At 41.6% G+C, this 16,024-nt stretch overlaps 1 protein-coding gene across 3 annotated transcripts in view; it reads right to left on the bottom strand.

Annotated features, from left to right (window-relative positions):
• MAF (MAF bZIP transcription factor) overlaps positions 1-16,024 on the bottom strand; it is a 239,970-nt gene that overhangs the window by 68,312 nt on the left and 155,634 nt on the right. The window contains exon 4 of one of the 3 annotated variants that reach the window (XR_010885283.1): positions 975-2,013. The exons of the other annotated variants lie outside the window; for them this stretch is intronic. The gene's annotated coding sequence lies outside the window, so the exon portion shown is untranslated. Of the gene's footprint in view, positions 1-974; positions 2,014-16,024 lie in introns of those variants that run through there. 3 annotated transcript variants of the gene reach the window in all.

Raw genomic sequence — 16,024 nt, 5'->3', positions numbered from 1 at the left:
AGCACGCAGCAGCGTCCGCGGGAGCGTCCGCGGTGTGCGTGTGCCTGCGCCCGGCTGCGGCGAAAGGCTTAGAGGAAGGTGACGGGCAGGTTAGCGTTAGATGGACTCGCAGTGTAATTCGCTGTAACTTAAACACATATCAGCAACAACACGTTAAGTACAGTTACTGCTCCTTTTGTTTGTCTAGTGTCTTATTTTATGGTGCAGAACTAAACAGTGTCCACTGGATTTTACTATGAAACCCACCAAATTGATTTCAGGAAGACTTCTGCAGAGTAGCAGAACGATAAGGCATAAACTGCTCTTAGGTGCACTGCTAGATAAATCCTTTTAACAGTCTTCAGATCGGTTAACAGGGTAAGTAAATCACGTATCACTGTTAGCAGATTTATGGGAGAGAATTAATAGAATCAGACGAGATAATCTGGTAGGAATAAAATTGCTGAGGAAACAGTCCTGCCTTATATTTGAGGATATGAAACAACAGTCTGATTACTAGGAGTCATTATGGATTGGTGAATTATGAGCTAAATCATCATAATAGTAATTCAGTATTTATTAATTCTTTTCTCTTTAAACAATTCACAGACGCAAATAAAAGCCTCCCTCTCTTTGAAGACACATTCTTTATATATTTTTATTGGATGTAATTTACTATTTGCATTACCTGTATTTACTTCATAATTGAACATTTTGCATTCAAATTTATGTAATGCATTATGCTTGAGAATATATTTCTCCCTTATTAGCATAAATAGTCACTTACCTCATGAATTACTAACAAAGTTTATCTGAAAATATAGGTATATTTTTTATTAAGTGGAACACAAACATATGTACAATAAATTCTGATTTGCCAGCGGTGTTAGAGAAACACATAACAACCCTGTAACGGAGAAGAGGGAGAAGGAGAAGTGAAGAAGTAGAATCAATTTATATATATATATATATATATATATGACAATAATTTCTTCTGTCAACAGTTTGTTTATCTTTAATAAAGAATCTGTGACTAAAAGGTTTACTTCAGAAGCAGCAGATGAAAAAGGATCTCCAGAGTGAATTCTTCTCTCTGTGCTCCCCCAATAGTTTTCCGAGGGACTTGGATAACTGAGGCTTTGGTCCTGCCGTCTTCACCCCGGCTGAGTTCCTGCTGATCCATTCCACACAGGGAAACGTGTCTTGCTCTAAACTCACTTTTTAAAACATTTCTCTCTTTCTCTTAATCCTGTTTTTATGCTCAGCTTTAAATCCAGATAATCAATATAATTTAGGCCCATCTTGCAGCACTAATTCAACCTTACTTATGCACAAAGAAAAAAAAAAGCTATTGACTTCAAGAACTGCAGGATTGAATCCTTGATCCCATTGAAACCAATGACAAAACTTCTATTGATTTCGGTGGAAGCAGGATTGGGTCCTTGATGTTAGCAATTTGTTTATGTCAAAAGGTTGGCGCTGCAAAAAATGGAAGACGTCAGCAGATCTGCTGGCAGGAAATGAGGTCTGCTCCCCCAAAGTCAAAGGCAAAATTCCCGGTTAACTGGTGATGGATCTCCTTTACACTCGGGTTTTATCAGCATGATACATACTGCGTGCTAACTTGCATGTATGTTTTGTCTGGACACGTAAAGCAAGTCCTCCTGGGAGCATTCAAATGAGCATATCTATAAACGTAGTACAGCAAATGAGCTACTTTTGCCACTCTGGGTTTTTCCTGAGCCTGGTACGATCCATTTCTGTGGCTACAGTTTTCTGCCCCATACGCATCTGATACTGCTCTTTTATTTTAAGGCTGAGAAAATCTTCCTTTTAAACTCACGCTGAGCATCAAATTGGACTCCACTTGCAGCTGAACATCTTGGCTGTCTTTTCCTTTCCTCTATCAGCTCCAGTATATTTTATGTTGGATTCTCTGTTAATGAAACTTGCTTCTCCTCTCTCTTCTCTTTCCAGTTTTGCATTAATGTTACTGACTCCACCAGGCTTGCCACTTTTGAAGATCTCTTAAAACTGGGCAAAAGGGAAGAAAAAATTGTTTCCTTTTCTTATACAGTGTCCTGTTTGGTCAGTCTGCACAGACCCTAAATACACCACCTCTATTCATTTTTATTTAAAGTTTCCATTGCTAAATTAGAAAAACAAAATTAGTTTCAAAAGGCACGCTTAAACACAGATCTTAATTGCTTTTGTGCAGCATTACTCCGTTTTCCCCTTAGCATCTGAGAGGCCTTGCTCTTTACCTTTAGGAATTGCAAGGTATTAACAGCTGCTTCGACTTCACTCCCTTTGAAATGCCTAACAGCCACTACATGGGAAGATACGGCATCAGAGCTACACCTGAGTGCGTGAATTTATTCTGTGTACCCTGAGTCAGAATGAAGTGGCTGCCCTTCAGCAATCAGAATATTTTTGTAGTTTGCTTATAATGCTCATAAAGTATTAGAATTATTCTGAATAACTTTGTATGATCTAGAAATATTTTCTCTAGCTGAAAGGAAGACGACACAGACGTGCAGCTGAAAAGCTACATGCAGCTCTTGAAGGGGTGTCTAAAGGTTGGTGTCACAAGGTCTGTATTGTGCTTGTTTTACGACGCGTGTCCTAGTTTACTAATTTTCATGAATGGCTTTTGCCTCAATTTAAAAATCAGTAAAGACATTTTGATGCCAAAAATCCATTTATCTGAAAGAAATAAAACCTAAAATTGCAATAAAGATTTTTATCAAGCTTTATGGTGGAATTTATCATTTATAACTTGAATGTTCATGTTAAGTTATATAATGTGGTATTTGCTCAGGAATTAGCTGAAGTGGGTAAACGGAGACTCTGGTAAAAACTCATGCACCAAATTTATCTGAAAAGTCCACAGAAACTGAAAACTAACATTAGTTACACGAGGAGAATAGGGAATTATATTAATGTTATATATCTGAGCTGTCCCAAAATTGTCCTGTGATATGCATACTGCCTTTGTATCTATTTTTGGTCCAAAAAATCATTGCTGCTTTTCTCCCTTCTGCTCTACATTAAGTTGTTTCAACAGTAAGAAACAGTCGCAGTGGCAGCACGAAAAAATAAGGGAATTTTGTATGCTATCTCTTTCTTAAAGTCAAACGTCAGTAAGTGGTGAGGAGGGCACAATTTTGAAGTGATATTTTGATGCGTAACTGTAAAGGTTGTGATGGACTTTCTGTACTGGAAGTTACAAACTCGAGTAAATTTTAAACAAAGCTGTGATTTAATGTCTTGAAACGAGAGATGGCACAGACTCATTAATTCCTGGTGATAAACTGTGCTGCCTGTGATGGGCTGAGCGCCACGCACTCGCCTTATTCCGGGTAAACAGTAAAATGCGATAACTGCTTAAAGTAACGGATGGGGTCTTTTGCAACGCCAGGTTCTTGGCTTACATGACCTAAAAAGGCTCATTATAAGAGAAAAGGGCTGGCGCCTAGCCTCTCCCGGCGCTCAGCGCTAGCTACACCAGCGCAGCCAGTCGCAGCGCAGGAAGAGAGGTGTAAAATGAAGCCAGTTCCAAACGGGAGCTCTTCCACCTACTGTGCGCTCAAGTTGCACTGACAGAAGTGGCTACAGGAGGTGCAAGGTTAGAGCGGTCAGGTCAGAGAGGCTCTGCGGCACCGCGCTGCAACAGCAGGGAGAGATGCTTAAAATAAAGGTAGCGCCGGGGCTGACGGCTGCAGCCCGGGCGCAGAAGGGAGCCCGGCGCTCGAGAAAGCTGCCGCCGCTCCGGCGCAAGGCTTCCTTACCCCTGGAAAATCGGCCGCGGACTTGCCCGCGCGGCAAAGATGCCTCGGAGGTGATGAGAGCCGCAGGATGAAAGGTGGTTATGAGAGCAGCGCATTATAAATCCAAACCCCAGATGAGCTGTGCGTCTGAGAGCACGCAAGGACCTTACGTTTCCTCCAGCCTTTTAATTATCCGACCGAATCTGGCCTAACCTGCTTATCTTCCGAGCATTACTCATGGAGTTTTGGCAGGAGGAGGTGTGAGTGAGCACTAGACAGTTTTGGAGCCAACACCTTTGCCATTCGAACCGGCAGGAGTCGAGGCTTAACCAGGGGGATGGGGACGGCATTTCCCCCTTCCTCGCCCGTCCCTCCATAATTGATCCAGCTGATGACATCTCCTGCCCTCTCCAGCCAAGGTGAACTAACTCTCCTCCCATCCCTTCCCCTCCCATTCCCCAAACACTGTGGCCAAGCTCCACCTAGAGCCAATGATGCCAGGCTGGATTTCTGTGTCAGGAGCTTGGCTGCTGCAACTGTCTTCTTGACTATGTAGATATAGCAGCATCTGTCAGAAAATCTATGTGAAAACAGTACGAGTGCCAGCAAATGGAAACTGTAGCTTTCTAATCAGCTACATTTGATTTGGTTTGATATATTTAACTTCTCCTTTTTTCTCCCGCTATTGGCAAATGTGTTATTCTTCCACAGAAATGAAAACAACCTGCAATTTACTGGATTGCTTTATAGAGTCTTGGTGCAAAGAAGTGTATGTCATGATGACATCTGATATCTTTCAGTGTCATTAATTGTCTTCAGCAAGAGAGAGATGGAAAGTCTTATGCCCCCTTTTTTCCTCCTCCTCCTCCATTAAAATTAGTTCACTGTTATGGGAGCTCTAGGCAGACCCAGTTCAGCTTTGTCTCCATCCGGAGCCTGGCTGATTCAGAAACTTTAATCCTTAACTAAAAGGAAATGATAAAAATACCCATGAAATTAATTTTCACACCTGCAGTTGGAATTAATAATGGCAACCAGAGTGGCATCCTATTTCAGCTCTCTTGAGGTGACTAACAGTCCTGGTCATTAATATAATACCAACCACCAGAGGAATTCACTGTCTGAGGGATCTACCATGAAAAACAAAGGATCCCCAGAGCTATGCCTGCACAATGGAAAAACGGCTTTAGTCATGTATTAGTCATTTTATCACAAGATTGTATTTTTTGCACCACGAGGTTTGTTCTCTGATATTAAAAGAGAACAGAATAGAACAGCAGCATTTAACTTGGTAATTTGCACATAGATTTTGATTATGTTTAAGCTTCCTCCCTTTAGAAGGATGTGTGTAAATGACTAAGAGCAATAAACCAAGTCTTAGAAGTGTGGGGTTTTTCATGCAAAGTTCTCATGCATTTATTACTGTCTGCGCCTAGAATCAGTCCCTGCATCCATCTGTGAAAGAGTGACACTTGTACTTCATCTCGATAAGGGAGTGGTCTATTATTAAAAACACGGCTTGAATTCTTCCCGGTTCTGCTTCTCCCTTAATTGCAAGAGATGAAATGTGTCGAGTGTCTGCTTCACTCGGCTGGGAATCGCCGTCCTGCCACTGCAATTTCCCAGCCTTCAAAGACGACATGCAGCTAGCAAACTGTAAAGCCAAGCGACTGCGCTGTGACTCTGAACTGCCTTCAAAAGGCATTTGCTTCTACCAGTGGAGCAGCATTAGTACTTCAAGCAGGACGCAGAGCAGGTATGCACTTGAATCCTTTTGCAGAGCCATCTTTCAGAAAGAACTTATCTGATTATGTTTGTTTAGTCCTTCCCTAATGGATGCACATGAGATGCTACAAGCATCTGAAATGCAACCACCAATTTCAGCGTTTTTCTCCTCTGCTCTCAAGACCAGCTTTGCTCATGAAAAGCAAAAAACTATTGCCTGCGCCCCAGGAGCCATTTGCTCAAGGTGCAAGCACGTTTGTACAGCTAGTACTCGTGGCGAAAAGCAGGTGTTGTAGTGCCTCTTCTTAACGCAAGGCCTGAGATGTTCTGCACGACCAAACACACCGATCACGCGCTCCCTGCAGTTACTCCTCTGGGCAAACAAGAAGCTGTGACCTCACGATATTGCTGGAGGGGATCTTTCCATACCTGAAGTTGTCCGTTTAGTTCCCAGAAATACCAACTAGTTTGAAAGATACGGCCTGGACATCAGTACTTAACTTGGGGTACAAAGGGGTTTAAGGGCTTTAGCAAGGGTAAATCTTATTTATTTGCACAGCGCTGGAATTAGACTGATAGCGAGATCTGGAGATACAAGATTGTCTCCCTGCAATTTGTGCAGAGATTTCAGCCACTGCTTTCCCACCCCCTCCCTTTAGAGCACTTACTAGAGCCAGTTACTGTGAACACAGTCCATATTATTCCCTGCAGAGCAGGAGACAGGTAGGGCAGTTTCTCTTTTTATTCCTTCTCATCCCTTCTCCAAATTTACACCTTCCATAGTTGTTAATGTAACTACTGAACTACTTAGAGACCAGTCATGTATAGTGGCAGGTTAGCACTTTTTGGCGTTACTTTAGCCCCAGCAGATTTAGATTCCATCTCCTGCATTCTCTTTTTAGCAGTGATTTTTTTTTATCTGCCTGAAATTCAGGGTTCAGCTTAAAGTTGATTCCAGCAGCACTTGGCTATGTCCTTTTGCAGCTGATGACCCAAAATAAAGCACTAGGAGCCACTAATAAGAGGGGTGATATACCATAAAGTTTCTGCAGTTTTCCGCACTACTCAAATATCCTGCTATTAGTAAATCTACCCTTGCAGATTCAAAGGAAAGATATACATCATGCCACATTATTCTGCAAGTACAGCGGGGAATGCAAGGCTGATTCTATAGCTGGATGCACACTGTTGCAGTGAAGGATCAGGATGCCAACACCTCCATATCACCAAAATTAAACAGGTCAGTGCAAAAAGGTGCAGTTGACTCTATAAAGATCATGTAGTGCCTTGAATTGTAAACGTCTGGGTCAAGGCACCACATATGAACCCTAATATTTGGTCACTCCAGTGCTGCAAAACATTCCTGCTCTACAGAAAAATATGCACCATCATGTCAGCCCCTACAGCTACAAAGACTAATTGTTAACCTCCTCTTCATTTTCTACAGCTAAGTCAGACAAGCAAATACTCCACTCACGAGCCTCAGCTGGGCAAACTGTTGTTAGGCGGGCGGAGGTGTTAGTTCCTGAGGGGCTGTCCTTTCCTTCCCCAGAGAGGAGTTCTGTTTGAGCAGGAATTCCACTCTGGCTGCGAGCAAGGAACCCACCCGAACTCCTGCAGTGCCCGCCTGCAGCAAAGGTGCTGCAAAACTGCAGCTAGCGGCTCACAGTAGTGCTCTTACAGGACTTCCGAATGGAAAAAAAGAGTGCAGTTTTAGGTTTCTTGTGGCTTTTCTAAAAGATAACTAAACTTTACGTTCACAACAATCTGGAACCTGATCTTGGGGTCAGAAGTACAAGCGTGAAAAGAGCGCCTTTTCTGCATACGCGGGAAGGACTCGTAACCCCCATCGTTACCTTCCCTGCCACCTGCTTTTAAACAATGGGCAGGTTTGGAGACCATCAGCCTCCTTTTTCAGACTGTGATGGCAGCCGGCAGGATAGAAGCAAGGCTTCCAATCGGGTGCATTAGCGTTTTCATAATTTTAAACATAAAAATGCCTAGAGAACCTCCTGCAGTGTGAGAGGGCACAGGGAGACCAATGGACATCACCGCTTTGCTTCCGAGGGCAAAGGGGCACTCATCGGGAGGAGCTGTAACCAAATTTATGACAGAAGCAAAAGGTCCCCTTTTCTTCTCCAGCCATTTGTCCTACAGCCAAAACCCATTGGAAGGATGCCTCTGTTTCAGTGACGCAGTGAGAGCGGGGCAGCGTTACCCTCCCGTCCCACTGACTTCCAGAGAAAATGAGGTTCAAGCCTAACGCGATTTAATTTCCTGAATCACAGTCCTGCAAACCCAGGCTGGGAATCTGCAAGCCAAGAGCCTCTTACGTTGCCACCCAGACTGCAGGGATGATGACGGGAACTCAGCAGATAGCTTTATTGATGCTACTCAAGAATTTTGCCTCAGCTGGGGCTGAATAAAAGCATAGGATGTTTTTCAGCATTTGGCCCTTCATTTGGGAATTTCAGCTAATAACTTCCTTTCCTTCCTCTGTTTCACAAGTCCCCTAACTAATATACTGGGAGGTGTGAGAATATTGCTGTGACTCATAATCAGAGCTGCAGAGTCCAAATCCAAACTTCTTCAGAGGCTTAGAGTGGTTGGGGCAAGGGCAAAATTACAAAAATAAAGACAATGAGAAGTGGAGGGCTTGCTATGAGGAGGGAGCTCCCATAGCATATCAATGCTCTTCAGCATCAGCAGCCAGGCAGTAGTAAACAGACGCTAGAGAAGTGCTTGGTGCACCAGTCTTTCTGGTTAGGAGCAATTTTCATCACTATCCTTCCAAAGTAATAGGATAGAAAAATAATATCACAATTTACAGTATCCTGGATAAGGGTAACTTTCCACCTTACTAGAAAACCTAGCAGAAGACTTGGATGGGACATCAGTTAGCTGAGCAGCCTGCAGGATAAAACTAAGGGAAGGGAATGGTACCTGATACTTTATTTTATCTCATTTTAGATGTTCTTTCCTCACTGTTTGTACTAGCATTTAGCTATATTTTTTCTGGAAAATATAAAAACTGGTTAGAAGTAAAGAGTTATTGTCTGATTCCCTTTGGCTATCAACCCTACATAAAGCATATGTCATAGAAGTTTAATGAAGCTTTTCCATTAGGTCAAAATACAGGCTGCCCAACGGCCCTCCTACAAAGTGGAAGAATTGCACCACCTTTTCTTTCATGGATGTCCAGTTATATACAATTCAAGGACCGCATGGTAAATGTAACATCTATAATACAGAGCAATTAAAGTCATTCCAACCACAGCTGAGCTTGGCTCATTTATGAACAGTGCGCAATGAATGTTGTATCAAGACTGTGATGATCTGACGGTTTTAGGAATAAACCTTTCAAAGAATAGGAGACATTGATACAAAATTGAGGTGCCACAGAAAAGGCCAGATGTTCAACTTTTAGGTCTTTATAGGGCATGCAAATTTTTTGCATGACTGAATGTGCATATTACCCATTGATGCGATCACTTATGCATCCAGCTCATCATCTGAATAGGCAAATATCATATCTTCTCCAGCAACTATACTCAGAATTTAATGCAAAATTCATTCTTTTTGAAAATCAGTCCCCTAGAACACAATGGTAAATCATCCATGCTAAACTGATATGAAGAGAAATGCTGCACCCTTCTTCTGGGGTCTTTATTTCTTTTTTTTTCTAGAAAATGTCTCCACCTTCATGCTGAAAGACAAAATTATTACTTCTTTCTCATTCACCCTGTTTTACTGCTCAGCAGCTCCCACCACACATCAGGCTCCATTATGATAAATTCTAGAATGCCCAAAGAGTTAAATATAAAGCAGGAGACAACAGACACAAAAATAGACATGGACTGCAGGTAACCCTGAACCACAGTAACACCCTGCATTAGTTTTGCCTTCCAAGGCAGAGCTGGGGTGAGTCAGTACATCATGGCAGATCACAAGCGATGTAGAGTTAGAGGTGGTTCTCACATCACATGTTTTGTGACCATTAAAATAATTGTCCTCCCTTGTGTTGGATGACACAGCAACCTTCATGTAGCCAGTGGCGGAAAGACATGCAAAAATGAGGTTCTGATCTCTAAGGAAGAAAATACCTATGTTTCTTCTTTTTCTTTCTTTTTTTTTCCTTAACAAAAGTAAGAATAGTCTCCTGGCAATAGCCTGTTCTCAGTTCTGCCATGGCATTCTGCCTTGGCTATAGTTTCCTTGCTCATTTCCTTTCCAACCATGTGATGTTTATAGTTACGGGGTTTGAAATAATGGAGCAAATTCAATTGCGGATGATATATAATATATTATATAATATAATAAAAATATAATATAATATAAATATAATATAATATAAATATAATATAATATACATGAAATGCACTTTACATTCGTATATCAGCTTATTAGCAGGCAGTACTGATCTTAACAGGAATTGCTTAGATTCCCATCTCTAGGCATCTGTAAGTCTGTTTGGTATGGAAATATGATTTCCATTCATATTATACGACCCACTGTATTTAGCTGTTCTCTCGTACACAACGACTGATATATGTAAGAAAAGATGTAGGAAAGCAAACCTGCCACAATTATCAGCCTCTAAAACAAATGCTTACTAAGGAAGACAAAATGCTCTTTCCCTCACTAAGAAAGCACAAGCTATATTATGTATACAAATAACATGCCTGTAGTTTTGGTGCCATAAAGCATAAATCACATTTTAGCCCTGTGCAAGCAGCCTCTCTGCAGTGAGCTGCTGTGCCGCGCGCCCCGAGGTCCAGCTCCGCGGCGAGCACCGCGCAGAGCCGGAGCAGCCGGCCAGGAGGACCCCGGCGCTCCTGGGGCCCCTCTCTGCGCCTGCCACCCGGCATCGTTCCTGCAAGCACCACCCTGGGAGCCGAGGAAACTTGAACGCGTCTTTCCAGTGCTGTCGATGCAATGCCGACTGCTCTCTTCTTAAAGGGTTATAGGGATTCTGGATCTGTGTCAGCTCTGTGATCCCCAGTGCAGAAGGGAAAAGGATTTTTAATGAAAACCAGCTTCAGTTGTGAATATTTAATACAGTGCCCAAGTGGTAACAGGATGATAAAGTTTTGATAGGCCTGGTATTGGCTTTTATTTTTTTAAGGGGGAACTCCTCTCTCACTAACGGAAAAAGCATTTTTAATGCCAACATCAATATAAAGTGCTGCTGGGACTTTTATATCATTTCAATATCAGGCCTGTGTTCAAGAAGCACAAATAAATGCACTGTTCACAACCATTTGATATTATAGCTGAATAGCTTTCAACAAGCTCTTACCATATTTTTATGCACAAAGTATGATCTGGAGGTTGGAGAAGGAAAATGAGGGGACTGGAGGGGAGGGGAAGCTTTTTGTTAATTTATAGACACTAGCTGAAATGTTTAAGAGCAATCTTACCAGGGTCACAACATGGTGCATACATCAGGAGATTTTGCAAATAGCAGAATTTCTCCTTCTTCTTCTTCTTTTTCTGGCAGTATCAATAAATTTGTTTGATGCACTTTAAATGTTTAATTAAAACATTATGTTAGCACATTTACTGTAAGTGATAAAAAACACTTTGGAGGTGGTCTTAAAGCGATTGGTGGCTCTGAAATTGCTAGACATGCACTAGTAAATCAGATACAAAGTCCATAAATTGGAACGATTCTCTTTCAGGCCTGTGCCATTTCACAGATATTAAAGCTGCTTAATTTAATTCCTCAGTAATGTGGAATGTGTACAGCAGCTGATGTGACTTCTTCAGGCTGATTGTTTAAGGTCATATAAACTCAGACCTACAAGCACAGGATACAAATTCCCTCTTATATTAATACTGTTTATAATTCAGTTCCCTTTCAATCCCTTAATCAGAAAAGAAATGTTTATTGTGTGATATTGCTATAAAATAAGTAGGAATTGTAATGAGTATTTGAAAGTGCAGAAAAAATGTACACTAGGTCACAGCTACTGGTACCAACAGACTGCTCTTTTTAAGCAGGTTTGTTCAACTTAAAAGAAAAACTTGTTTTTGATACAGTTTTATATATGGAACGTGACTCTATTTTATAAAGTACAAAGTACAAAGAAGAACTCAAAGCTAATGGAAACTGTTCCTTGCAGATGACTTTTACTGTTCTTCAGCAAGCAATACCACCTCAAGATTATGTCCTGTATTTACTACATGAAATCCATATCCAGCTGAAGTCAATGGGAGTTTTGCTACTTACTCCCATTAGGAGTAGGGCTCATATTTTTAGGAATTGCATAGGTAGCATCTTGAACAACATGCAGGGGAGAGCATCTGCTGCTCCACTGTTGTTTTAATACCTGTATTCAAAACACAACGGTAATAAAAGCTTCAGAGCAAATTATTACGATTGGCTTCTTTGCCTATGTCAGATATCTTTACTGAATTGAATTAATACAGAATATAAGTATCACAATTAGATTTCACCAAGATGAGCAAATAATGAATCTTTCTTCTTCAGCTAAGAAAGTAGATTTTCCTGGGAAATCTCTGAGTCAGCACTTCCTGCAAGATGAACCTTTTTCCCCTTCCCCAACAATGTCAATAGCTGAGAAGTCAATGATTTCCAAGGATGTCACGGATAACTTGCAATAGGAAAGGTAAAAGTTCACTCATTTTGATGTGTACATAACCTATTTCAGTCATCTTTAACAATATGTAACATGAAATTCTTAGCATGGAAAACTTGACTAAGTGTCATGTTCCCTACTCGTAAAAAAGCTGCATGACAAGCCCGTTCCAGGACGCACGAGATAAGCGAGCTCCGTTAGAGGCTTGACTCTGGAGCGGCAGAAACGCCTCGGAAAGCTGTGCCGCCGGAGCGCCTGCTTCTTGACAGGAGCGTGTCCAGGGATGCGGACACGTCTTTTTGTTCTGTGCAGTGCCTAGCACCGCGCAGTCCTGATTAACGCAACTGAGGCGGAGAGTAACGCAACGCAAGTCATAAAGCAACAGTATGTAGCATATGCTGATGGTAGCGATGTCAGAAAAGCATCTTGGTGAAAATGATGCTGTCTTCTTCAGTGTGTTTTTAATTCATATCTGTTCTCCTTCCTGATGAAACCACGCTTTTACCACTAGCATGAGGTGGAATGGATTTTTATCTCTCGTGCATCAACAAAGTTATCAGCACGTTCTAATTAGATGATGTTGTGAGAAGCAGCAAGGACACAGATGGATTTTCAGATTCCAGATCTGAGGTGTCTGCAAGGCAGACATTTAAGAGAATAACACAGACACTAAGACTCGTTAGACCATGTAGCATTTAAACTAGGGCTGAATTTGTCTCATGAACTCTGTCCTCTGTGATCAAATTCCAAGTGCGTGTCTCCTGGCCCTATTAATTACTTTTTGGATTAAGAGACAAAAATCACCTCTCCAACATTCTTAAGCAAATGTTTTTTTTGTTTTTTTTTTCCGTAAACAAACGATGAAATCAAAACTATTTGTCTTAACTTGTTGATTTGTCCAAGTTAGCTCATCCCAGATCCAATGACTGTCCCAAATATTAATATGAAAAAAATCTCTTTAACAGCTGCACCTCTTTTAACGTTATTATTTTCCTTGTTCTTATTTTGTACTAGCTGCAGTCTTTAATGGTTAAAAAAAGAGTGTCAAAGAAGTGAAGTACAGACAGTCTTACCCATCTTCAGCTGACCTATTTTAGATTCCCATAACTGTCAAAAGAAACTGAAAACCAATTGTTGCCACACATAGTGAGGCCTTCATTAATAAACTCTGACAAAATCCTGTCAAGCATCAAAGTCATTTTCAGCAGAAATTAATAATGTGCACTGGAGTCATTTTCAGAAGAAATTAACTGGGTGCACTGGAGTAATTTATTCCACCATTTCTGAGAGGAAGAACACTTGATTCTGCATTTAGCACAAAGAATATTCATAACACTGAAAAAAAAGACCAGAGTTTGGCCAGTTCAAGTTTGGTCATTGTGCTTCTCACAAAGAAGAAAACATTTAGTATTAAATATCACTTCAGCCAGTGTTTTAAAGTACCTATATTGGATGAGTACCGTACAGTGTGTTCACAAGTCAGGAATACCATTCCTAGTTAATGTGACTTTTGATAACGTATGGGCATTAAGCCCTTCTTTATATTTGGCATAGGTTAAAATGCTCTACTTAAATATCCATATTTATATATAATGGAGCAGGTCAGATCTCAAGGTAAGTTCAAGGCCTCCAGGATTTATTTTTTTTTCCTGGAAAAGTACATTTTTAAACAGTCTTGATATTTCATAATATAGTTTGTGACAGGGCTATTTTGCTATTCACTAACGTGGGATGCGGTGTCATCACAAAGTTCCTAGCACTGTGTCAGTGTGAGTCTGTGGAGAAGACATCAAGATGTCAACATATTCCGAAAGGGGAAAGAGTGTCACTGCACGTCTGCAGAGCTACACTGGCATGTGAAGAGGAAGCAAAATTAAATTATATCTGTGATTGTACAGCATTGCCAGACAAAGACACGCTCAGCCCAGAAGCTTTTTCTTAAGGAACGCAAGCAGAGCTCAAGAGGAAGTGACCAAGTAATGGGTGGTATTTTCAAATATTACAGAAAGTTTTGTTCTAAATAACTCTTCTGGGCTAAAATACCTAATCCATAAGCAGAAGTCTTACAGTAGTGATAGCTCATTGGAAAACAACACACTAGAGTGTGCTAACTAGGAAGACAGATGAACCGCTTATTGGGATGTATATTGTTGTCCTCCTAGCCAAGTCTCCCTGCACAGAGGAGGTTGCCTTGCTGTCTTCTCCTAGCTAGTAGAAGGTACAGCATCTTTCTTAAGGGCTTGCACAACCTCCAGAGAGCAACCTCAGAACAACAGCCAGCAACACAAAGTGGAGCGTCTTCTCCTGTCACAGGAGGATCATATATGCCGCAGCACCAATGTACAAATAATGCTCATGGTGCATGGTGGTGCCTACTTCCTGGCATTGGTTTCAAGCTCAGTAAAAACAGATCGAAAGGTTCATTTATGTTTAAGCATCTGGACAAAGCCCTTGGGGATGCACACGTTCAGACTGAACAGCTCCACCAGTCTCTGCAAGTGTTCATCTTTCCTCACCCCATCCGTGTTTCATAAAATATTCAGCCCTGCAACTCCACTTCCCACATGTCCGTCTCTCCTTCTAGCTGTGCTGAGCACACTCCAGCTCTGTGAGTGCAGTGGCTCCCTTTCTTGCACTCCCTGGAAAGGACACCCCATAACTTTGGAAGCGCAGCCCTGTTCTGTTGAGTTCCATTTTGCAGCCCAGACACCTGGAACCTATTGTCCAGGGGCCAGACTTGACCAGTATCTTAATTTTATATTGCCTGCAGGAAGGAAGAGGGTAGAGGCCTCACATTACTACAGCACAGATGAGCCCTAATTGTTTTTTGCATAATTACCAGACAATGTAAAGATGCATGTTAACATGTAGTCCACAAAGCTATTTGGCAGCACCTTTAGACCCTCAGTAAGGAAGTTCCTCAATCAACATTTGTCACATCATGGCAAAACTTAAGGCTGATTGTTGCCAGTAAATGCATACAGACACTCCTTGCTCTGATCTGAATGGGGCCAGGTGCAGCTTGAGGCCATATGCTGTAAACTGCCCATGCTCCCTGGGCTAAAATGTTTCCCAAAGTACTTCCACCTTTTAGTAATGGAAGCTTCTTTTTTGCAAAAGTGCTTGAAGGCCAACTCTCTAAAGCGATTAAGGCACCTAAAATTCAGAAGAAGGCCTCAGGCCAGGGCAGGATTCAAAAGCATCTAGGTACTCCGCTCTCACTGGTGGATAAAATACTTGCCAAAATAAGGCTTTGTGTGTCCTACCCCAGTCGAAAAATGGGACTGAGGAGGACCAACCACACAACTGGGTGTTTTGAAAATAAGACTAAAAACAGTACAAAAAGTCTTACTGCATTCATTTATCAGTGCAAAATAGAAAACAACCCAGGGTTCAGCACAGCAAAATAGCTGAAAGATGCAATTGTCCTGACCTTGGGTTTTTTTGTTTTGTTTTGCTTTGTTTCTGCTCTGTAGTGTGCTCTGTCTTTCTAACAGGGGGGCTTCCGTCATTACCACAGGCAAGGTCAGTGAAGGCAGTCCCCGGGCATGTGGCTGAGGCTGCTGCAGAAGGCAGTGAAGCCACATCCACCGCTGGTGCAACTCTACCAAGGCGCCCAGCCTTACAGAAGGGACTAATTTGGCCTTGTGTATTTTGAATAAATTGTTAACTCTTCTCGGCATGAAGAAGTGATTATTGAAAAGTTTGCCTCCACATACAAATGCAAATGACAGTCGAAGAACACGTGAATGTTAATCTTCCAAACCAAGTACGTAGACAAATGCTAGTCATTAGAAACATTTCCGTGCATTTATATTAGGCTGTCCTCTAAAAGACTTTTCAGACAAATATGTCATCAAGATATTCAAAACCATGTAATCTTATCCAAAGTTTCATCTATCAACAGTACAGTTTTCATCTCTTGCAGCTGTGTGTCAGAATGTGCAG

This window comes from Apteryx mantelli, chromosome 10 (assembly GCF_036417845.1).
Source record: "Apteryx mantelli isolate bAptMan1 chromosome 10, bAptMan1.hap1, whole genome shotgun sequence".
Classification (NCBI taxonomy): domain Eukaryota; kingdom Metazoa; phylum Chordata; class Aves; order Apterygiformes; family Apterygidae; genus Apteryx; species Apteryx mantelli.
The sequence above is the reverse complement of the archived record's forward strand: the minus strand, read 5'-3'. Positions and strand labels throughout refer to the sequence as shown.